Source organism: Balaenoptera borealis (assembly GCF_965194805.1).
Source record: "Balaenoptera borealis genome assembly, chromosome: 17".
NCBI lineage: Eukaryota > Metazoa > Chordata > Mammalia > Artiodactyla > Balaenopteridae > Balaenoptera > Balaenoptera borealis.
In genome coordinates this window covers 31,648,045-31,673,434 of record NC_138876.1, presented here as the reverse complement: position 1 = coordinate 31,673,434, position 25,390 = coordinate 31,648,045, and the positions used below count along the sequence as shown (strand labels likewise).

The 25,390-nt window shown below is 36.0% G+C and overlaps 1 long non-coding RNA gene across 1 annotated transcript in view; it reads right to left on the bottom strand.

Moving 5' to 3' along the window:
• Positions 1-321: 321 nt before the first annotated feature.
• The window catches only part of LOC309615155, a 36,467-nt gene continuing 11,398 nt past the window's right edge, over positions 322-25,390 (bottom strand). The window contains exon 4 of the long non-coding RNA XR_014236559.1: positions 322-16,118. This is a non-coding gene — a long non-coding RNA (uncharacterized lncRNA). The remainder of the gene's footprint in view (positions 16,119-25,390) is intronic.

The window sequence follows — 25,390 nt, the reverse complement described above, 5'->3', positions numbered from 1 at the left end:
TGGCTGGTTTTACAAAATTTTCACTGTGCTTACCGCTCTTAATCCTCTGGTTTAGTCGAATGCTCTATTAAGACTCAAGTGTCATTATTATTTTTCTTTTTTATGGTTTTTTGACATCTTTATTAGAATATAATTGCTTTACAATGGTGTGTTAGTTTCTGCTGTATCACAAAGTGAATCAGCTATACATAAACATATATCCCCATATCTCCTCCCTCTTGCCTCTCCCTCCCACCCTCCCTATCCCACCCCTCTAGGTAGACACAAAGCACCAAGCTGATCTCCCTGTGCTATGTGGCTGCTTCCCACAAGCTATTTTACATTTGGTAGTGTATATATGTCCATGCCACTCTCTTACTTCATCCCAGCTTCCCCTTCCCCGTGTCCTCAAGTTCATTCTCTGTGTTTGCATCTTTATTCCTGTCCTGCCCCTAGGTTCTTCAGAACCTTTTTTTTTTTAGATTCCATATATATGTGTTAGCATATGGTATTTGTTTTTCTCTTTCTGACTTACTTCACTCTGTATGACAGTCTCTAGGTCCATCCACCTCACTACAAATAACTCAATTTCGTTTCTTTTTATGGCTGAGTAATATTCTATTGTATGTATGCGCCACATCTTCTTTATCAAGTGTCATTATTAATGTTCAGTTGACAAAATTTGTAGAGGCCTTCCAACCAAATACCTTGGCCAAGATACTGGCATTGGTCCTTCTAAATCTTAAATCTATGCCTTTTGGAACTCATAAACTCTCACCATTTGAGATAGTCACAGGATGCCCAATGTACTTGGCTCCTCCTTCTTTTGACCCACACTGAAACAATGAGAGATACTCTGATATTGCAAAGGCCTAACTGCTTTTATTAAAAATAACCATGTTTTGGTGGAGCAATCTTTATACAGTGTTCTCTTGGGAGACAAAGACCATAAGCATCACACATTGCAACTTGAGATTGCATTTGTGGGAAAAGACACCTCCAGAAGAATGCTCTTCAACCTCACTGGAAAGACCCCTGTCATGTACTGCTAACCAACACTTTGCTGCCAAATTCCAAGGAAAAGACACTTGGATTCGTGTGACACTCCTAGAAAAGGTACTGTACCCTGACTGGAATTGCACATCATTTGGTGACCTGAAAGTAAAGATTTCCCAGAATTGAAGCAGATGACGTCTGATGAGACAGCTCTCCCAAGACTTTTGGGCCAGACCTAATGGAAGTTTGTGTCAAACATTTGATGGTGACAGAATGCTTCAGAAGATCTCTAATGCCTATGATATTGATAACATATGGACATTACATAAAAGTGCCTGAGAGTTTCCCGTCCTTGTTAGTTGTATGTAACCTCAATAGGTTAGCCAACATTTTTTCTTCCAACGTGAGACACTACACTCAGGAAAGGTCCTTCCTAGCATTGAGAGCCAGAAAGCCACTGAAACTAGAAAACTTGACTCTTGATCAGCAATGCTTTCAGAGAAAGATCTTGATCAAAAGGGGGAAATATAAAATATTGATAAACAGAAACCTCAATTAAATAGAGCTGGGAGACAGGAAAGGGGAGCTGTCATACCCGGCAATAATAGCAGGAAGAAGAAAGACTCCTCTTCTTTCCTATCAAGGACTCAGCCAATGAATAGCCGTGGAATCTTTGTTTACTATGGCCCTCCCAACTTCCTTTTCCCCTATATAAAAACATTTTCCTTCCCTTGACATGAGGGGACTTGCACATGGCTCACCATGGTTGCAGAGCCCAGACTGAAATTCTCTTCTGACCCTAAACAAACTCAGCTTTGCTGGAGAAATATCTGACAGTCTGTTTGTTTTAGATCAACAATACCTAGGATATCCTCCCATATTTAAGATCAGTTAGACATTAAGCTATATTTTCCTCCAGGTTATTAAAATTATTGTTTATCTGTTACATTGAATTCTTTGTAATTCTGTTACATCCCATTTCCATTGACTTGCGAAGCTACCTTTATCATTTTAAGTTCCCATATATCTTTATCCCACTTCTTTTAGTATTTCATCTAATTTTTCATAGCTTCTTTTTTTATTGTAAAGTAACAAGGTGTTTGTGGACATTTTGAAAAAATTACAGAAAAGCATAAAAAAGAAAATTAAAATTTCTTATACATATTAAAATTTTGGAGAATTTTCTTCCAGTCATATGTATATTTTTACAAAAGATACTATAATTTTCATGAAGGAATAGCCCAAAAGATAAACTGAGGTAAGCAAAGATGGTTGCTGAACTGGCTTATAAGAAGGCTAAGTGCTCTGTAGGACAAAGCACAGATGTAAATTTAGGTGCCAGAATCTAGAGATAGAAGCTGGTGAAGTATATAAGAGCAGAGAAGGAAACTTGTAAATCTGTGAGTATGAGAGAACAGGGAAAACCAAACCAAAAACTCCCATGGCAGTGTGCTCTAAAAGTGCTAGGAAAACAAAAATGTCTAGTAAAATGTTTTAAAACTGTTTGCTGAGCTATGTCTCCTATAAGATCTTCAGTAAAATTCACATTACTCACTAAGGTTTTTGTTTAACAGGATTCTTTAGGGAGTGGTCTTCAAATTATTGGTTCATGTACTCTAAAATAAATTTTTTAAGAACTTGAGAACATTTTTAGGTTCACATCAGACATTTTTCATCATGTGTAAATAGTCTCAAAATATACAATTTCTGACAAATATCAAGTATTCACATTTTAAAATAGAAATACTACCTCATTCACTTACAGCAGCTAATAGAATCAATATAAAAGCGGTTTGATACTTACTATCTATCATCCACTAAAAAAAAATCATGAAGATTTTCTTTAACAGTGAAGACAATGGTAGGAAAAGGATCCAAAATATATCTCAGCACATTTTCAGACAGACCTACATTATGAGAGAGTACACATTCAGGGCAGTGAAGGTTTGGAAGTGAATTCACTTAAGAATATCTATGTCCTGTTGGAGCAAGAGGCAAAGAAGAGAGCTAACACCTGAAATATAGGTATAAAGTCTGCATTTCTTCCTTCTTTCCGGTCTTTCCTTGTTTTTCCTGCAAAAGTGAGGACACACTGTATATACAGTTTTGAATCTTAGAATTTCCACATGGCATCTTTTTAGGTTAAGTAATCTTCAAAGATATTTTAATTGTTTTGCATTATTCTGTCATGATTGTACCCTGTTATTTATTTATTTATCAGTTTTGAAATATTAATTTAGGAGTCATGCAGGAATTTGGGAAGAGTTTATATTCAGATTTTGAAGTATATAATTTCCAGGTCTTGTACGACTCTGAACTCTATTATCTACCACTTCAAGCTATTTAGGTTGTGGTTTCTCACCATCTGACCTGGGGTAATTGTGGAGCTTCCCCAGACCAGAAAGCCACAAAGTTGGAGTTCTTGCCCATTGTAATGGTACTCTTTCTAGAATAAATATTTCTCAAGTTTCTGCCCACTGTTGGATGTTTTCTGGTGCCTTCAAATGATTGTTTTTTAGTATTTTTTGCTCATGTTTTATAAGTGTTTATCTGTGGAGGAATCTCTTGACTTTTTCCTGACACTGTTACAGAAATCCTGCCCAAGTCAGTATTATTAGATTATTAAAAATCTTTGCTAATTTGATAAAGCAAAACTTACTACTTTTTAAATATTATAGTTCAGATTTTTAGTGTCATTGAGCATTTTATGTATATTTATTGGTTACTTATATTTTACCATTTGTAAGTTACCTGCTCGTTTCCTTTGCCTATTTTAAAATTGCGGAGGCTTATTTTTTTTCTTATTGATTAAAAAGAGTTCTTTTTATTCAAATGTTATCACTCTACCAAAATTTTTAAAAATATACTTCCCTGTTAGTAATTTACCTTTACGTTTTGTTTATGATATGATTAACACATAAATTGGTTTTTAAAGGAGTAACATCTCTGCAAATTTGAATCTTGTTATCTAGAGGCCCAGCTTATCTTTCCATTTATATGAATTGGTGTATATCTATCCTGGTAATAGAGTGAATTTTAATATTGGTCTCATTTATTACATTTTAAAATATTTTCCTTTATTGATATCGCTAGGTATTTTCATTACGTATTTTTTTATTACAACTTCTGATTATTGTCATTTTACAGAAAATCTATACCCGCCTCACTAATTTTTAATCATTTTACTAAAGTTATATTATTACCTCACTTAATTCTCAAAACAATACTATTTGTAAGTAGTATTATTATCCCCATTTTTATATGAAATATTTCCACTATATATGGGTTTTAAAATGTATGGATTATAACATAATGAATAACCATGTACTTACCATCTACTTAAGAAATAGAACATTAAACTGTGAATCTACTTCCTGATACCATTTGCCTCACTGCCCACAGTTAACTACTCATTTAAATTTAGTATATATTATTCTCATGCAAGTTTATGTAGATTTATGATGTGGGCTATAAAGATATACAATATTGCTTTTTCATCTTTAAATGCATATGTAAATAGTACCATGCCATGTATATCCATCCATCTTTTAAATTTAATATTGTGTTTACACATTTTTCCATGGTGAAACATGTATCTCTGTTTTATTCATTTGAGCTTCTTTATAATATTCCTTTGTATAAATATATTGCATTTTACTTATAGTCTCATGTTTATGAGCTTTTTGGTTACTATAAATCTATACTATTGCAAATATTTATGTACATTTTTGTGTCTCTGTGCTTAAGTGCTGGGATTTTTCTACAACTTTACGAAAATTACTATCCAATAGTGACTAATTTACACTCCCACTAACAGTGTGTTATAGTTTCCATTTCTCTACATGTTTGCCAATCCTTGGTACTCTCAGAATTTAACTTTTGCCAATCTGATGAGTGTGAATGGGTATCACAACTTTAGAATTTGTATCTTCCTGATTCTAGTGATATTGTACTTCTTTCCCAAAGTATATATTTTTTCATCTGTTAAAAAATCTATTAATTGTCATTGTACAGACATATATTGAGTATTAACTATGTTGCAAACACTTCTCACATCAGTGTTGAAAAAAATCCTTGTCCCAGGATAAAAAATATAATAACAAAGTGAATAAACAAGTTATATGAGTTCTGTTCCAGTGTGGCTGAATAAGTTTCTAACCAACAGGCCTTCCCAAAGAAAACAACTATAAACTCTGGACAATAATTGAACTAAATTACTTAAAGGCTCTGAAGAGAGAAGAAAAGCATGTAGATTCTGAAGAAGACTCAAAACATAAAATATGGACTGACACAGGATGAGTTTCCTGTTTGTTTTTTTTTTTTAAATATTTATTTATTTATTTATTTTTGGCTGCATTGGGTCTTTGTTGCTGCGCACGGGCTTTCTCTAGTTGTGGCGAGCGGGGGCTACTCTTTGTTGTGGTGTGCAGGCTTCTCATTGCGGTGGCTTCTCTTGCTGCGGAGCACGGGCTCTAGGCGCGCGGGCTTCAGTAGTTGTGGCGCGCGGACTCTAGAGCACAGGCTCAGTAGTTGTGGCGCACGGGCTTAGTTACTCCACGGCATGTGGGATCTTCCCAGACCAGGGCTCAAACCTGTGTCCCCTGCATTAGCAGGCAGATTCTTAACCACTGCGCCACCAGGGAAGTCCCGAGTTTCCTGTTTTCATATCCTTTATCTTGAGGCAAATGGACAGGCTGCCAGTGACTCCACATGAGGTAGGAAAAACACTGATAGAAAATTTAGAGTCATTCTAGCTTGATGAACTAAGAGACAGAGTTTGGGGCATCCACAGTTGCTGGAAAGTAGAGGGGAGAATACTGGAAGGGAAAGAGCTAGAGAGAGAGAATGCTCAAATTTGTGGACAACTTTGCCCAAATCTCTGATCTGGAATCATCTAAGGGTAGGGCAGATTGCAAGCAGCCCAGAAAAAGGGAAAAAATAACTGAATCAAGACTTGCTGAATCAGCAAGAGTTGCTGATACTGTGTTCGCAGTTTAACTAAGTATATTGCCTACTAAAACAGAAATATAAACATCGTTCAGAGGAATATGACAAAATATAGAGCCTCCACAAAATATCATTCACAAATTACATGCTATAGTTTAAAGTCACTCAATATATGAAGAATATATTTTCTCAAAAGAAAATACAGCCAGTGGGGTTCAGCTTAGAAATTTTCCAGATGTTTGAATTAGCAGGCAATAACTTTAAAGCAACTATTGTAACTGTGTTTAATAAGGTAAAGGAAAATTAGTTTGTAGAGAAAAACTAAGAAATTTTAATAGAGAAAAATTTTTAATCTATAGAAAAAGTCTAATAGGAATCCGAGACAAAATACCTAACATCTGAAAAAAATATGAACTTGATGGTTGTAACTGCATAACAGAACAGAAGAACGAGTCTTTGAACTTGAAAATATCAATAGAAGTCATGTAGTCTAATAAACAGAAAGAAAAAAGATTGAAAAAAACTGAACAAAGCATCTGTGAAACAATGTCAGAAGTTCAAATATACATACAGTTGGAGTCCAGAAGTGTAGGGAGAAAAAGAATAGAGCAGATGAAATATTTGAATAAATAATGACTAGAAACTTCCCCAGTTTTGTGAAAGCCAGACATTTATAGACTAGGAAGCTCAGTTAACCCAAAGCAGTATCAAAATAAACAAAAAAATTCTGAAAGCCAACAACAGAGAGAAAATCTTGGAAGGAACAAGAAAACTATGACACATTACATAGAGGGAACAACAATTTGAATGATTTCTGACTTCTCATTAGAAAATATGAAGATTGAAAGGCAATGTATTTAAATTTTTAAACACGCAAAAAGTGATCAATCTAGAATTTTACATCCAATGGAGAAAATTTTTCCCAGAATGAAAAAGAAAAACATTTTCAAATAAAAGAAAACTACAGAAGTTTGTCACTAGCACATCTGCATTACAAGAAATGGTAAAGGAAGTTGTTCAGTAAGAATAACTTATTTCCATTTAGTTTCTTTAAAGTTGATAAGACTGAGTAAAGCAAAAATTATAGCATTTTCTTGTGGGGATTATAATGTATGTTGATGTAATATATGTGATAATTATAACATAAAGGATTTAGGTGGTTGATAGACCTATATGATTTCAGTATGTATTCCTATATATATTTTGTGTGAAGTAACACAATATAGGTTCTAAGTAGACTGTGAAGAGATAAGAATGTATATTTTAATCCCTAGAGCAAACACTTGAAATATGCAAAGAGGCATAATTAAAATCCAATAGATCAATGAAAATAAAATTCTTAAAGATATTTCAATAATCCAAAGAAGTCAGAATCAGTAAGAAGAGAACAAAAAACAGAGGAGACAAGGGAAAATAAATAATAATAAAATGGTAGACCCAAATCCAACCACATCAATAATTGCATTAAGTTTTAATGGCATAAACTTTCCACTAAAAAGCAGAACTTGTCAGCATGAAGAAGAAGTATGCTCCAATTATATCTTACCTATGAAAGACATACTTTAAATATGAAGACACAGAGATTGAAAACAAATAGATGGAAAAAGGTATACCATACAAATAGGAAACACAAAAAGTCTGGAGTGGATAAATTATTAACAAATAAATTATGTACTATGTTATAAGATAATAAGTACTATGAAAATTTGTAAAAGTAGAGCAAAGTATGGGGAACAGGAGTATGCAGAGGTTATAATTTCAAATGCGTTGGTTAAGGTAGACCTCATTGAAAATGTGACATTTAACAACAACAGGACAAGCTCTGCATGATCAAAAAGTAAGAAGCAATCAAGCTCAGTCTCATAACCTAGTTAGAGTGCTAACACTACTGCTGCTGTTGATGGTGATGAGACAACTGACCTCCAGGTAGTTCCTCAGTTATTACATAATTAATTCTGTTCTTTGTATCATTCACTCTGATCCTTGTATTATTCACATGCCATTCCCTGACTGTTCCAAAAAGCAAAGAGAAGAAACTGGGTCCATTATCTCAAGTCGTGGGCGAGAGGGACCTGGAATTATTCCCCTACCAAAGACTATAATCAATGATGAAGAGGTAATTCATCCAAAAGAAAGTCAATTCAGATGGGGTAAATGGAATGTATGCTGTTGTGTTAAAAAAAAAAAAAAAGTCAAAAGTTACTAGAGATTTTCTTTAAGTTTGAATTCAATTTGAGTAAAAATTTTTGAATATTTACTATAATGCACCATGCTAGGGCTGTGGATAACACTATGAATAAGAAAAGAACTTGCCTCAAGCACAATCATTCAAACAAGTAACTTTGATGTTTTGTGATAGATGTTATTATGAAAGTTTGTTTAAAGTGAAGACAAAAATGGAATACCTGGGAAGGCAAAAGAAAACTAGAAATTAGATAAGTCATGAAGGATGAACAGGTATATGTTAGGCAGACAAAGAAGGAAAAGTGGATTGAAGGCAAATATTTGGAGGTGTGAAACGATATAGCATGTTCGGTGTATATTAAGAATCCCAAAATAGCTGTAACACAGGGTTTATAGTGCAAGAAAAGACTACACAGTTAACATAAAGATACGTTAAAGAAGAATGTTAAAATACAAAGGAATTTGGTATTGAGGAGACATATAATGCTTTTAAGTAGGGAAGTGCCATGATCAAACCTGTGTTTAAATTATGTCTCTGGAAACCGTCTAAAGGATGAGTGGGTAAAAGTGAAGATACTGAAGAAAGAGAAAGCAGTACAGAGGCTTTTGTCATGGTCTAAACAAGAGGTGAGTCCCAAATTAATGGCTGAGGCTAGAATGTGTATTTGAGAATGTTTCTTAACTAGAGGTAACATGAAAATTATGAAAAAGGGAGGTACAAAAAGACTTTATTTATGAATCAGAATGTATGAATCTGAATTTCCTATTTTGAGCAATAAGAGGGGCAGTGTTGCTTTTGAGTGAATTAAGAAAGGCAAAAAGGGGGCTTCCCTGGTGGCGCAGTGGTTAGGAGTCCACCTGCCAATGCGGGGGACCAGGTTCAAGCCCTGGTCGTGGAAGATCCCACGTGCCACGGAGCAGCTGGGCCCGTGCGCCACAACTACTGAGGACGCGCTCTGGAGCCTGTGAGCCACGACTAGTGAAGCCTGCATGCGTGGGGCGCGTGCTCCGCAACAAGAGAGGCCACCGTGGTCAGGGGCCCGCACACCACGGCGAGGAGTGGCCCCCGCTCGCTGCAACTAGATAAAGCCCGCATGCAGTAATGGAGACACAACTCAGCCAAAAATAAATAAAAGAAAATAAATAAATTTATTTTAAAAAAAAGAAAGGCAAAAAGGAGAACAGATTTAGGTTGAGCAGGAGATAGGAATGATGAGCTTCCATTTTAGATACGCTGCATTTGAGATGAACGGAGGATAAAGAGAGAGAGACACACATAATAGGTGATTGTTCTGGCATTCCAGAGAGAGTCCAGACAAGGGAATACAATTTTGGAGTCCTTTCCAAATGAGTATTATTTGAAAGCATGTAAGTAGATGAGAACATCTTGTGGGAGTGTAAGATATGAGAAGGAAAGTCGACCAAGGACAAAATACTGGGGACACCAACACCTAATGGACATGAAGAAACAACAGCAAAATAAAATTGAATCAGTAAGAGGATAACCAGGAAATATGCAATCTGCATGAAAATATATTTTTAAATAAAGAAGGATGAAAGGAATAGAGACTCCAATATAGGAGCAAGTACAAATGAGGATTTAACGGGAATATTAAATTGCCAGAAACAGGCAAAACTATACTATTCGAAATACATCGTCAGAACTACCACTTAGCCATTTGGAAAAAAAAAAAACTGGAATTCTATCTCATGTTTTATAAAAAAAATTAAGTCTAGATGGATCAAAGATTTAAATTTATAAAAATTGAAGAAATACAATTAGTTAAATGTAAAATAGGTGGATGTTTTTATAATATTGGAGTAGATAAGACCTTTCATACAAAAACACAAAGAAAAACCAAAACCACAAGAGTAGTTACAAAAGAAAAAGGCAAATGAGAAAAATGGTAATGCATATGAAAAAGCCTTCCCTCTCATCATATACAAAGAGTTTCATAAATCAGTTTTGAAAAATAAAGGCAAAGATTCCAAAAGAAAAATGACCAAACGATGTCTCTGGTCTAGAACCACTGGAGGGCAAGGATAGTAGTGAGAGTGAACTGTTTGTCAAATGCTAGACTTGTCACCAGCTCTAACTTTGGCATTATTTTTAGCTTTTCTTTACCTTTCGTGTGTTACAGAAAATGCCATGGGAGAGTAAGCCAAGAGAGTAAGGAACAACAAACCTGGGGCCATGAAAGAGGAGTAAGAGTTAATGGTTTTCTTTATCAGTATTGTCTTTTAAATTATGTATCCAAATCTCCATTCCAGGATCTGGGAAGAAGGAAGGACAACCATTGAGGCTGATCCCTATTTCTGGAAATGTAGAGAACTCATGGAAACTGGAATGATTGATGCTCAGAGACACATCAAATGGATCTAGGTGTGCAATATAAAACTCTTCTGTTGGGACTTCCCTGGTGGTCCAGTGGTTAAGACTTTGCCTTCCAATACAGGGGGTGCAGGTTCAATCCCTGGTCAGGGAGTTAAGATCCCACATGCCTAGCAGCCAAAAAAACCAAAATATAAAACAGAAGCAATTTTGTAACAAATTCACTGAAGACTTTAAAAAAAATGGTCCACACCAAAAAAAAATTTTAAAAAGCAAACAAAAACAACTCTTCTGTTTACACCATAAAATATCTTTTAAAATCTACTAGTGCTTTTTATAGAAATTATAGCATTCTTTCTGTCTATTCCTTGAAGAAAGGTTAGTATTGGTGAGCAGAGAAACTGCACAGTAGAACAGTTATTTTCCAGGGTAATTTGGGAGATGATGCTCTTGTTGGATTTTCAAATTAGGGTGAAAAGCCTAGATATATTTTGTATTAAACTGCCTTAGTCTCCCTCCATGACTGTAAACTGTTGAATAGAAACTGGCCTGGCATGGGCTGCAATGTCCCTAAGAGATCTGTTTCAGGTAGGATAGACTTTGCTATGCTAGAGTAACAAACAGACTTCGAAATCTCTGTTTATTTTTTCATTCAGGTAACAGTCCAGTGCAAGTCAGGCAGCTCTCCTGAGCAGCTCCCGTCCAAGTGGTGACTCAGGAACCATGGATGCTCCTGTATTTAGGTACAGCTGAAAAAAATGTACAAGGTTAATACTGAAGGGGAATACAGGAATAGAGAATTGTTTGTATTGTTCAGTATTGTTTTAAGGTCTGGTTCTAAAAGTGTTTAACATTATTTCTGCTTACACTCACTCCATTGACCTAAACTAAGTCACATGGCCCCCCACATAATTTCAAGGGAAAATAACCTGTGCAATTGCCTTATGTGCCCAGGAAAACAGTGTGTTGAATATATAACACAGTCAGCCACAGTCCAGATTCTGGTCAACAAAATCTGTCTTGTTCTTCCTCTCATAAATCAAGCAAACTCACATCTGCCTCCTACCCAAGGGAAATAGTCCAATTCTCCTTCATTCACTGCATCCATCTCAGGATCCAGGATCTCTGTCCTCTCCACCAGACCTATCTGTGGCTCCTCATGGTCAGGTGACTTATGAACCAAAAAGACAAGTTATATGCTCTCTCACCTCAACTCCAAACACAGGATATCTTCAATAAGTATTCTGAATTAGGAAGGGAAAGAGTAGAAGATACAGTCAATGTTCTTTAGTAGTTCTGAAATACCACTGCACAGATACTGTGGAAGTCTCACACCCGAGGTGGGGAAAGGGTAGCGAGGAAGGGGTTGCTGGACTAGGCCTTGATTCTACTCCCTGGGAAGAATTATCTTATCATTTCTTCTCTGTGGCCTCTGGTTATGACCCCTTGGAGCCCCTTCATTTTCATTATTCTCCTAGGCACATCTGAAAAGAGTTTGGAGAGCATGCCATCCTTGGAGGAGGCACTCCACGGCTGCTTTCTGTATGTGGGAGTGCAAAACTTGATGCCGGTATTTGAATTTAAAAATACTTTTCTCAAGAGTGCACTTTTGGTTTCCTTGACAATACATTTCCCTCAAAAACTTTGTAGATTTCTGATCTATTTGCTTCAGCCAGTTTAGTGTTAGTCAGTAATCATACCCAAAGTTATTTCCTAAAAATAATATTCAAATCTATTTTACATGGCTACTTTCTCTACCCTCATGCCTTTTTCCCACTCAACTTAATGGTGGTTGTCATTGGATTCTTTGAACAATTGGGGTCAAGCCAAATCCTACTCTGATCTTTGCCCTGAAACACTTTATTCAACTGGACATTTTTTTTTTTTTACTATGTCTTGTCACTCAAAGTCTTTTTAGTTCAATCTCTATAAGCAGTTAGGTTTTCCAACCCCAAAAGACCTTTAATTTATGAACTCTTTCATTTCTGCTTGCAAGCTGACTTATTCTTCCCTGAGCTCATTTTTTCTTTGTAATATTGATACTTTGTGAACTGCAGTTAATAATAGATAACATACACTAGGGCTATGAAGCATTTCAACATCTAAATAGAAATCATCACTGGTATATAATCTTCCTTCTAAGTTAGAGTAGGCAATGGTTTTTAGCAAAGATTTACCATATTCCCAGACTTAAGTATCAGTTTCCCCATCACCTGCCATCTACCCTAAGGCTTTATATTTTCATATTTTGTTGGAGCAGCACCCCACTTCAAGGTGACAACTTCTATGTCAGTGTAAGTAATATAAGCTCCTTTAATTCCATCCCCAAACCCTCAGTGACTTAATAAAACACTTAATAATTAGTGCTTAATAAGGTAATAAAATTACTCTTTCAACATGAGAAAAATCTTTTTTTCACTTCCCATTCATCTCATGTGGTCAGAAATGATCAAAACAGAGCTTGAGCTATGGTAAGTGCTCAAAAAACTAGCTATTACTGTTATTATTGTTATTATAATACTAGTAGCCATAGAGTTACAAAAACCTAACAGGAAATTTTGTCAGCAATAAACACAGCTGCAGGCAATATTTTGAATACAGTATTAGATGAGAGATATAGTTTTTAGTTTTCTACAGCTGCCACAATGAAGTACCATAAATTGGGTGGCTTAAACAATGAAAATTTGTCTCACAGTTCTGATGGCTAGACATCAAGGTCAAGGTGTCAGCAGGGTTGATTCCTTCTGACGGCTGTGAGGAAGAATCTGTTCCATGTCTCTCTGCTAGTTTCTGGTATTTTGCTGGAAATCCTTGGCATTATTTGATTTGTATAAGCATCACCCCAGTCTCTGCCTTCATCTTCACATGGTGTTCTCCCCGTGTGTGTATCCATCTCCAAATTTCCCCTTTTTAAAGGGATACCAGTCGTATTGGATTAGTGCCAATCCTAATGACCTCATTTTAACTTGATTACCTCTGTAAAGATTCTATCTCCAAATAAGGTCACATTCTGAAGTATTGGAGGTTAGGATTTCAACATACAAGTTTGAAGGAGGCACAATTCAACTCATAACACATAATTACCCATTAATAAGTAATATTTCCACTGAAGTATTTCTTACTTAAGTTACATATTTACATAGTGGCTAATAATTCTCACCAGTCTCTTCATGAATGAGATCTAGATATTTGTATTAGAAATCCAATGTACATTCTTTACTCTTTACTGGGCATAATTATGCTTAAGTTAATGTATAGCAAACTGTTGTATTGCACTGATCTCAAGAAATCTTTCTGTTGCTTCCTATTTCCCAGAGTTCAAGATACCCTCTGTCTTCTGCATATCATAATAAATGGTTAACTATGACAGAACAAGGAAAATCAGGTGGGCAGAATACATCTTTTAAAAGGTTGACTTAAAGAAGGCTTCTTTCCACGTTATAGCTGTGTAAAAACTATGGCATCATCTAAAGTCTTCTACTGCAAAATTGTTTCACATTGTTATAAAATAAACCTTAGTAGGCTTAAATAAATATGAAAAGAATAAGACCGAGAAAAAATCACTGAGGCATTCATTTAATTAAAATCAATATCTTCATCATTTTCTGTGTTTATTGATATTTTATATTGTTAGTTACTTGAATAAGGTGAACCTTCCATATCATTTACAATGTGGTGAACCATAAACTGGTAGCTATACTAAAGAAAAATTAATGCATGTTTTAGGTCACAGAGACTGCCAAATAAACTGTTATTGCGATCAGATTGTTTTATTGAAACTATACAAGTACTCACATATGGAAGTAATAGTTGTCGGTAAAAGGTTGAAAGATGTGGGTTTGTTTGTTTTTTTTTTTTTTTGCTCTAATCTACACACTTGCTTTTGTTTACTCTTGCTAAAGTGTCATCATGAAGGAAAGCAGGGCTGGCCTGGGGCCAAATATGTGAGTAATCAAAATTTAACACAGGCTCCCTTTTGCTCAGCTCTTTGTTCTTCTCATCTTAAGATCATCTCTCTTCCCTGGAACACAGTTATTAAATATTTGTCATCTTGTTTCTAGCTGCAACTTATCTTTCTGTCTCCAGCCTTTAGAAGACAGGGCAGCACATTACAAATGCTGAGGAAGTATATTTGATTGAATACATAAATGAGTGAATGAATCAATGAATGAATTGTAGGCCCAAATCCTAGTTTGTAGCCCAACCAGCACTACATTTTTAATGTTGAAGATCCAAAATTAATTTCCCTTTCCTTATTTTTTACTCCTTTTAGTGTTTCCAGTTTATCTAGTTATAAAAATATAAAATTATGATTGCAGTAATTAACATTAGAATATAAATGATTTGCCCTCACAAAGTTATTTGCTTTAAATTTAAATGAAACTCTATTTTTGTAGCATTTCAGCCGTTGTGGTAAGAAAAAACTAGACTGTGACCAGGTCTTTATTTCAGCTAGTTTTCCAAGTAACAAAGCTAGTCCTGAGAAAGATGGTTAAGTATGTACCAGATACACAATATAAATTTATTTACTGATTGATGAGAGGATTCAAACACTGGGATGATATCTCAAATATGAATGTCTGGGTTTTGTTATATTTCATTGGAAGAAAGACTTTTACCTCATCATTACAAAATTTTAGGACACTATTCAAATTTCCTGATAGTCTTGTCTAAGTATTTCATGCAGATGAGGTTAAGTTTCGATCAAAGAAGATGATCAGTGAGAACTATTTCCCCATTTCAGACATCAGTAGCAGACAATTTCCTGCCAGCCTGGGAAAATAGGGTAATAGGATGTTGTGTGACAATGTGACAGAGCAGATTTTTTTACAGGAAAATGGGGCTTAAAAGTTACGTCATAAACTCTTTTAGAATATACATAGTTGGCAAATAAAAATCAGGCTGCGCCTAAGATGGGGGGGAGAAAAAAGAATATACATAGTTGAAACACAAACTATTATTCATAGTATCTATTTTAGTGTTTTGAAATTCAAATTTTATATTACCAAGGGAATATGTAAATGAAATTTTATAGTCATATGTACAAAACCCCCTAGTCTGAAGTCATGTGCTAAGTTTCTTAGTGATCCTAAGTATTTCAAAACTTCTTCCTGCCAAATATTCTACATCTATTTTATGAAAAGCCTGAGGTACTATATTCTCTATATTAAATTAAACTAGGACTCTATTTCCCACAACTGCCAAAAACATGATAAAATTCATATTCTCTTTATTCAGACAACTGGATGGGGACTTCTCAATGAAACTAGTTCCAAAGATATGATTGTTTGAGTACTTCCTGTACGGGGTTCCTCAACATATTAAAGTAGAGATGAAAGGGTAATAAGGAAAATACATTTATTTATTTATTTTATAAATTTCTTTATTTGGTTTTGGGCTGTGTTGGGTTTTTGTTGCTGGGGACGGGCTTTCTCTAGTTGCAGCGAGCGGGGGCTGCTCTTCGTTGTGGTGCGCGGGCTTCGCATTGCAGTGGCTTCTCTTGTTGCAGAGCACAGGCTCTAGGCATGCAGGCTTCAGTAGTGGTGGCTCGTGGGCTCAGTAGTTGTGGCGCACGGGTTTAGTTGCTCTGTGGTATGTGGGATCTTCCCAGACCAGCGATCGAGCCTGTGTCCCCTGCATTGGCAGGCTGATTCTTAACCACTGTGCCACCAGGGAAGTCCTGAAAATACATTTAAAATTTGACAAATTGTCAACATTATCAAGAACATTTTGAAGGTCTCTTTAGGTGTGTAAGCACTACATAAATCAAATATTTAGACAAGGTTCCTACAATTTAGAAATTCTCAGTCTAAGATATAGTTCTTAAAACAAACATTAAATTATAGATGCCTAGAATTTGAAACCTGAAAAAATTTTAATGATTACCAATGTGAACACTGAGGCTAAGTGATCAATAAAATTCTCCAAGTTGAAGAGTCTAAACTAGAATCTTGGTTTTCTGATTATCACTCTGGTCTGCTGTCTGTTTTTTTAAGAATCCAGATTTCTTAACTGTCCACACTATTAAGGGAACTTGAATGATATAAGGAATACTCCATCAGCTTTCTAACTAAGCAGTGCAAGAACAGAATTCCAACTTCTCCAGTTACTGTGTGAGCTTATGAAGTACAGTTTTCCAATCTAAACCTCAGTTACTTGCTGGCAAAACTTTTATCTGTGTAGATGTACGTACGTAGGACCAGAAGAGTGACCAATCAACAGAATAACCACAGCTAGCCCTTACTGCCATTGCAGTCTACTCATCTCTATAGGAAATGGGAGCAGCACAGGCCTGGTCTCTTGTTGGTTCCATTCAGGTACAGTCTTACAGGAAGTCAGGGTACACACCGGTGGTTTATGTGCATAAACTGGGTAGCATTAGTAACAACCGCTTTGTTATTATGGTTTTAAAGTGTTTTACAGGGCTGAAAGCCATTACTATAATGCAGCTCCTCAACATGTATATTAAGCCGAGGAGAAGAAAGAAACTGAGAACAAATGGGGGTGAGAAATGCACATTTTGCTATCTTACATTTTTCCTGGTTGGTTTTCTTCCAAAGCCATAGCAGCCCCCACAGAGAGGATTTTGTTTGTTTGTTTTGCCTATTGAGTGTAATATTAGAGTTACTGAATTATCTTCTGTAGCAGCCAAAATTCAAAAAGGGGAAAAAACTGTTTAGAAAAAAACAAGTGGAAGTTTTTTAGCTAAATACACCTTTAATTTTAAAAGGTCTTAATTGTGTGTTGTCTTGTTGTTACTGATGTTGGTGTTTGAGTGAAAATGTGCATTGCAGGTCAGTAAGTATGAGAGTTCTTTAACATTTATATATGTCTTTAAATCAGATTCAGAGTTTATGGAATTGCAGTCTATCATTACATTGGGCCTACAGGTATATATTCTTTGAGTGATACAATATTTATTTATTTTAATTGTATTTAAGCATCATTAACAAGGTCATACATTTTCCATGTGTCCACAGTTCTCACCAATCCCTGTATCTTATATCTGGATACTTCATTTTTTACATTGCCCATGGCTCCTAAAAGCATTAAAGTTCACAGTCCTCAGGTTAGGTATTACTGTTGTTATTTCCCTTTCCTCTAGAGGAGAAAATACGAGGATAGAAAAGGAGTACCTTAAAGGTAAGGAGGATGGGAAGAAGTTATTGAAATTATTTGTAGATAACTAAGCAATATCTAAAATGTGAAAAGAGGATGGAAATCTGTTGAAGTATAAAGCAGAATAAGAAAATAACTTCCCTAAAATCAAGATTTCAAAAGGCAAGAAGAGCATACCTCCCTGCCTGGAAGGTCTTGTGGGTAGCAGTTAGGACTGCCTTTGGCCGTATGTAACAGAAACTCCAGTACAGTGCTTAACAAAACAGGTGTTTTCTTCCTCTTACAGTAAGAATTCCAGGATACTTCAGGGTTGATATACTGCTAAGGGAAGTCATCTGCATTGGCTCTTTCTCCTTTTTATCTACATTCCAAAGTGTGTAGATTTTGTTCTTAGGATTGCAAGACGGCTTTTGTATATCCAAGCATCGTGTCCCATTCCAGTTATGAACTAAGGGGTGGGGCAAGAAGAAGAGATACATTCTGGCTGTTGAGCAAAAACATTTTAGGTTCTTTCAAAGCCTCCTCCAGTAGTTTTCTGCTTGCATTTTATTGGTCTGAACTGCATTACACAGCCAAATCTAGCTGGAAGGTAATTTCAGAAAATTAGTACTTCTAACTGAACATCTTGAACAAGATTAGGGTACTGTTGCTAAAAATGAAGAGGAGAAAAGATTTGGAGTAATTTGGTAGTAGCTAACAATTAAACAGCACTTTCTACATGCCAAACACTTTACATAAAATAACTCATTTAGTACAACTATCCTCTGCAGTAGATACCCTTATATTTCCATTTTAAATATAAGCAAACTAAAGCACAAAGCCATTTAATAACATGCAAATATTACCTAGCTATGAAGTGCGTAGCTCTGTACTCTGTCTCTAAACCCCATGACAATACTATGTATATGACACCTAAAGAGGCACAAGGTTTAGAATGGTCAGGAACAAAGAGAGTGGAAGTAATGCTATTGGCTAAACTGAAAGTCTGACTGTTAAACTACTCCACAGGGGGACAATCCTATTCCCCATCCATATTTCCGACGCCTCAGTTCACGTGACTCAAGAATGAAAGACGAAAGACTTTTCTACAACTTAGTATCAGTTAAGACACCTTCAGCTTTGAGTAACAAGAAAACAATATAAACTGTCTTAAACTATAAGAAATCTTATTGGCTTTTATAACAGGGAATCTAAAAGCAAAGCAGATGTCCAGGCCTAGTATGATCAGGCTTCAGCTTTATTTGAATGCTGTCCTCCTCTGTGGGTTAGCTTTGTTTTAGACATAGCGTTCCTCATTGTCAAAAATGAATGACAGAAGCAAGTGATGCAATATTCTTCCTTGTCTATTTCCAAAAGGAGAGAGAGAAAGAGGCTCCCAATAATTCTCTCTTAAGAGCAATAAAGGGCTCTCCCAAAAGCCTCCAGCAACTCTCCCTTTTTCCAGAATTGTGTCCCTTGCCCATTCCTAAAACAATCACTAACAAGGGGGATGAGATCACATTATAAGATTAGAATTAATTAAAGATCATTCCTAAAGTAGAAAGGAAGCAAGTGTAATTGAATCACAAGGGCTGCATGGAGGAGGAGCAGTTATCTCAATGAAACCAGGATGCTGGAGGAAAGATTACTGCTGGGTTGAAATTCACAATGTTCAATAGTATATAAGTGTAAAATTCCAGAACAGCAAGTTAATGGGAAAATAATAAAAGCATCAACAAATAAGGAATAGATAACATACGAAATTTTCTGACTAGTATCAGATTTCCAATCAATAATATGGAATGCTAGAAGACAATAGAGTGATGCTCTCTCAAATTTATCGGGAAAAAAATGATTTTTAAACCTAGAATTGTATTCCCAGCTAAACTATCAACTGAGGATCAGAGCAAAACAAATACATTTTCACATACATAAAGTAAAGATTCAGGAGTTTTATTTCATATGTATACATTATGAGGAGGTTATTTAAGGATATACCTCAGAAAACTGAGAGGGAAAAGAAGAGAAAAAGTATGGGATACAAATAACAGGTATCCCTGAAAGTGGGATGCAGGTACAATTGGAAATACAAGGATTGGTGCAAAGTCTGTGTAAGAATCAATGATACCTCTAAATTTCCTTCCACACCACACTGCCAGGTGTCAACTTCACCATACCTGGCTGAAAGCTGAGACTTACTCATTAGAGGGTAAACCCAGAGAGATTTTGTATTCAGTGATACTAACGGAAGGTGAGAACACTGTATTCAAGGTAGAGATAAAATGAAAGTCTACACACTGAACAATGAGATATTAAAGCTCTTCCCTGACTAAGGATTGAAGAATTTTTCTCTGGGGGTGTTCTGTGTTGAACTTAAGAGGAAAACACTTAGAGATATAGACAGGAACCTTCATCATCAAGGTCCCTGCCCTATCACACAAAGCCTACCACTTGACACGCACTACCCAAACTCCACTCTATCCATAGACACAAACTTCCAATAAGGTTTTTAGTGTGTCAATAATATTAGAAACAGAAAACCAAGGATAACCAAAAATGTATGGAAAAATTCTAATATGAAAGAAAATAAAGCACTGAGGAAATGGAAAATTTTCAGGGAACTAAAGAAATCTTCAAAAAAGAAAACCTATAATTACTGGCAGCAGAGAGGTAAGAGAAGAAACAAGAACAGGATACTGAAAAAGAACTCTTTAGAAAACAAAAGAAGCTTAAAAAATTAAAATATGATCATATAAATAAAAATTGCAGTGAAGACTCGGAAGACAAAGCTAAAGAAATTTTCCATAAAGTAAGAAAAGTGGCCAGAGAAAGAAGAAAGGAAAACAGTAGTATCAATTCAAGGAGGCCCAAGATAACTAATTCCAGAGAAAGAGATAATACAAGGAAATTTATCAGAACTGATGGCAAACCACAAGTTTCTAGACTAAAATGGCTCAATAAGATGAGGCAACATATATTCACATTATTAAATTTCAGAAGACTGAGGGTAAATAGAAGATCCTGAAAGCGTCCAGGGTGTGACTGGGGGAAGGAAGCAGGCTACATTCAGTGGATAAGGAATCAGAATGGTGTCAGACTTCTCAGAACAACACTGGAAATGGAAGTCAATGAAGTACTGTGTTCAGAAATCGAGGGAGGTGAGTAACATTATCAAGATGGCTGAATAAGATATCCCTTGTGGAATCCCTCCATCAACAACAATTTGGTATCCGTCACAGAAAAAAGTGCTTCTGTGGGAGCTGTGGGATCCAGCAGCACATGCCAAAGTGCCCAGGAGGAGTTTTGTCCACCTGTGCATTAAGTAGTAAGCAAACCGATCTTGGTTCTGGTTGTGGATCCTGAAGTGGCCCATGAACTGGCTCTAGGACTGGCCCATGGAACAGAAGCCCTGGAGAACACTGGCTTAGACAATCACCCATGGATGAGAGAGACTTTGTGGAAGTCCAGGAGTCCGATAGAGAAGTTCCAGCACACTGTTGGAACAAAATATCTGAGACTGGACAAATTGAAGAGGGTGAGAGGAACAGCTTGAGTTTACCTGCATCACCCCTCCCCCTAGGTGGCACAGTTCAGTGCCAAGAAAGCCCTTCTAAGTCTGTGATTTCTCCCGTGAAGGAAAATGAGAACGTGAGTGAGTGCCCAGCTTCCCCAGCTGTGTGGGATGCTACCAGAGGCCCATTTCTCTCTCACTCCATCTGTAGTACTGAGTCATAAGCTGTAGGACTGGGAAATGGTAGGCGGCTGGGAGAACAGCAGCCAGGGCTCAAAATGCATCAGAGGAACATGGATCCCACTAAACTGCATCATGGACTCCATCAGGAGGCCCACACCATAGCTGTTGGGGTGCCTCACCCATGAATCCCCCTAACTGGCACATGGGTACCCATAGCACACTGTGCACCACACCCACACACCTCCACCCCGTGACCAGCTCCCTGTAAAGCTCCTGAACGTAGCAAGAGCAAGATTTGGCAGACAACTAGTGAGCATGTGCAGAAAGCTGAACAGAATTTGTGGGTGAGAAAGTGACTGCAAACTTGAACATTTAACATTGCCTTTGGGTAAACAAAAAGGAAGCTGTCAGTAATTGGCCGGCTGTGCAGCAGGATGGAAAGAAAGTATACAAGCTTAATAATTCTGCCACAAGAGGGAGCAAGAAGTGTGGAGAAAGCATATCTAAAGAAAACCTCAGAATCCCTAGTAGGCCCAAAAGAAGGTAGTTCTTTTCCAAAGTTAGTCAGTAAAGACTGGAGAAGGTGACTACTACTTAAAATGTGACGTAAACAATGCAAGACTTCAAGGAGTGTGAAAAATCAAGGAAACATGACACCACAAATGTATTATAATAATCTTCCAGTAATGGACCCCAAAGGCATGGAGATCTGCCAGTTACCCAATAAAGAATTCGAAATAACTGTTTTAAGGAAGCTCAGTGAGCTACAAGAAAATAGAGAAACAGAACTCAATAAAATCAGGAAAACAATTCATGAACAAAATGAGAAGTTTAACAAAGAGATAGAAATCATTAAAAAGAATCATAATATAAAACTACTGAGGAAAAAGAATGCAATGAATTTAATGAAAAATACAATATAGAGTATCAACAACAAAATGGATCAGGCAAAAGAAAGAATATAAGAAACAGAAGACAGCACTTTGAAATTATCCATTCAGAGAACAAAGAAAAAATAATAAAAAAGAGCAAAGAAAGTTTATGTGATCTATGGTATACCATCAAATGTACCAATTTGCAAATTATTGGAGTTCCAGAAGGAGAGGAGAGGGAGAAGGGGGCAGAAAACTTATTTTGAAAAATAACAGCTGAAAAATTTCTAAAATCTGGGGAGAGATTTGGCCATGCATGTTTTTGAAGGTCATAGGTCCCCAGACAAATTCAACTCAAAATATCTTCTCCAAGACACATTATATTAAAGCAGTAAAAAATCAAAGAGAGAATCTTAAATGCAGGAAGAGAAAAGAAACTTATCTGACAAAGGAAACCTCATAAGGCTATCAGAGGATTTCTCAGCAGAAACGTTACAGTCCAGGAGACAGTGGGATCATATATTCAAAGTACGGAGAGAAAAAACACTTCCAACCAAGAATACTTTATCTGGCAAAGGTGTCCTTCAGAAATGAAGGAGAGATAAAGACATTCATAGACAAACAGAAGCTAAGGAAGTTCATCATCGCTAGACTTGCCTTACAATAATTGATGAAAGGAGTTCTCCAAGCTAAAATAAAACAACTCTACTTATTAACATGAAAACATATGAAAATATACAACACTGGTAAAGTTAAGTATATGGGCAGATTAAAAAATGAATTCTGTAATATGGTGTGTTAACAACTTAGTATAAAGATTAAGGGGAAGGAATATTAAAAATAACTATAGCTACTGTAAGCTGTTAACAAATAACATAAAAAGAGGTAAATTTTGATATCAAAAAATTAAAAAGGGGGAGTAAAAAGGCAGAATTATTGTATGCAATCAAACTTAAGTTGCTATTAACTAAAACACTGTTATATCTATAAGATGTTTTATGTAAACTTCATGGTAACCACAAAACAAACACCTACAGTAGACAGACAAAAGATAATGAGAAGGAGATAAAAGCATACCACTATGGATAATCATCAATTCAGAAAGACAGACAGAAGGAAAGGAAGAAAGGAAGTCGGAAACTATATAAAAGCCAGAAAACAAAAGATGGCATTATTAACTCTTTACTTATCAATAATTACTCTAAATGTAAGTGGATTAAATTCTCTAATCAAAAGGCATAGAGTAGTTGAATGGATTTAAAACAATACTATATGTTCCCTATAAGAGACTCACTTCAGCTTTAAGGAAACACATAGGCTCAAAGTAAAGGGATGGGGAAAGATATTCCATGCAAGTGGAACCTGTAGAGAGCAAGAGTAGCTATACTTATATAAGAAAAAATAGACTTTAAGTCAAAAACTGTAATAAGAGACAAAGAAGCTCATTATATATGATAAAGGGGTCAACAGATCAAGAGGCTATAACAATCATAAATATATATGCACCCAACATAAGTGGATCTAAACATACAAAGCAAATACAGATCTGAAGGGAGAAATAGACAACAAAAAATAATAGTAGAATATGGAGGGACATCAATATCCCACACTCAACAATGGATAGATCATCCAGACAGACAATCAATAAGGAAATGTTGCACTTGAATTACATTTTAGGTGAAATGGACCTAACAGACTTATACAGAATATTGTATCCAACATTAGCAGAACAAACATTCTTCTTAAGTGCACACAAACTCTCCAGAATAGATCATATGTTAAGTCACCAAACAAGTCTCAGCAAATTTAAGAAGATTGAAATTATACCAAGTATCTCTTCTGACCACAATGTAATGAAACTAGAAATCAATAACAATAGAAGAACTGGAAAATTCACAACTATGTGGAAATGAACACTCTTCTAAACAACTCATGGGTAAAGAAAGAAATCTAAAGGAAAATTAAAAAAATATTTTGAAACAAAAGTGGAAAATCAACATGCCAAAACTTATGGGATGCAGCAAAAGCAGTACTAAGAGGAGTGTTCATAATGGTAAGCTCCTACATTACACAAAAGAAAGATCTCAAATAAAAAACTTAACTTTACAACTTAAGGAATTAGACAAGGAAGCATAAACTAAGCCCAAAATTAGCAGAAGAAAGGAAATAATGACTAAGAAAAAATGAGAGAAGACTCAAAATCAGAAATGAAAGAGGACACATTACGAAAGATATCACAGAAATGCAAAAGTTCATAAGAGACTACTGTGAACAATTATATGCCAATAAACTGGATAATCTAAAAAGAAAATGGATAAATCCCTAGACACATACAACCTACCAAGAATGAATCATAAAGAAACTGAAAATAGGAACAGACCAATTTCTAGTAAGGAGCTGAAGTAATCAAAAGCCTCCAAACAAAGAAAAGCACAGGATGAAAAGTTTTCTCTGGTGAATTCTGTCGAACATTTAAAGAACTATTGCTGGGACTTCCCTGGTGGCACAGTGGTTAAGAATACACCTGCCAATGCAGGGGACACGGGTTCGATCCCTGGTCTGGGAAGATCCCACATGCTGTGGAGCAACTGAGCCTGTGCACCACAACTACTGAGCCTGCACTGTAGAGCTCATGAGTCACAACTACAGAGCCCACATGCCACAACTACTGAAGCCCACATGCCTAGAGCCCGTGCACTGCAACAAGAGAAGCCACCGCAATGAGAAGCCCGTGCACCACAACAAAGAGTAGCCCCTACTTGCTGCAACTAGAGAAAGCCTGAGTGCAGCAACGAAGACCCAACACAGCCAAAAATTAATTAATTAATTAGTTAATTAATTTTAAAAAATAAATGAAGAAGTATTGCCAATCCTTCCTGAACTCTTCCAAAAAACTGAAGAGGAGGCTAAATTTCCAAACTCATTTTACAAGGCCAGCTCTGACACAAAGCCATATAAGGACACTATAAGAAAAGAAAGCTACAGGCCAATATTCCAAATGAATATAGGTGTAAAAATTGCCAACAATGTATTTGCAAACCAAATTCAACAACATACTAAAAGAATCATACACTGTGATCAAGTGCAATTTATTCCTAGGATTCAAGGATGGTTCAACATATACAAGGCAATAAGTGTGATTCACAGCATGAATAGAATGCAAGACAAAAATTATATGAACATCTCAATAGATGCAGAAAAATCATTTGACAAAATTCAGTATCCTTTCATGATAAAGACTGAACAATGTGAATATAGAAGGAACATACCTCAACATAATAAAAGCTA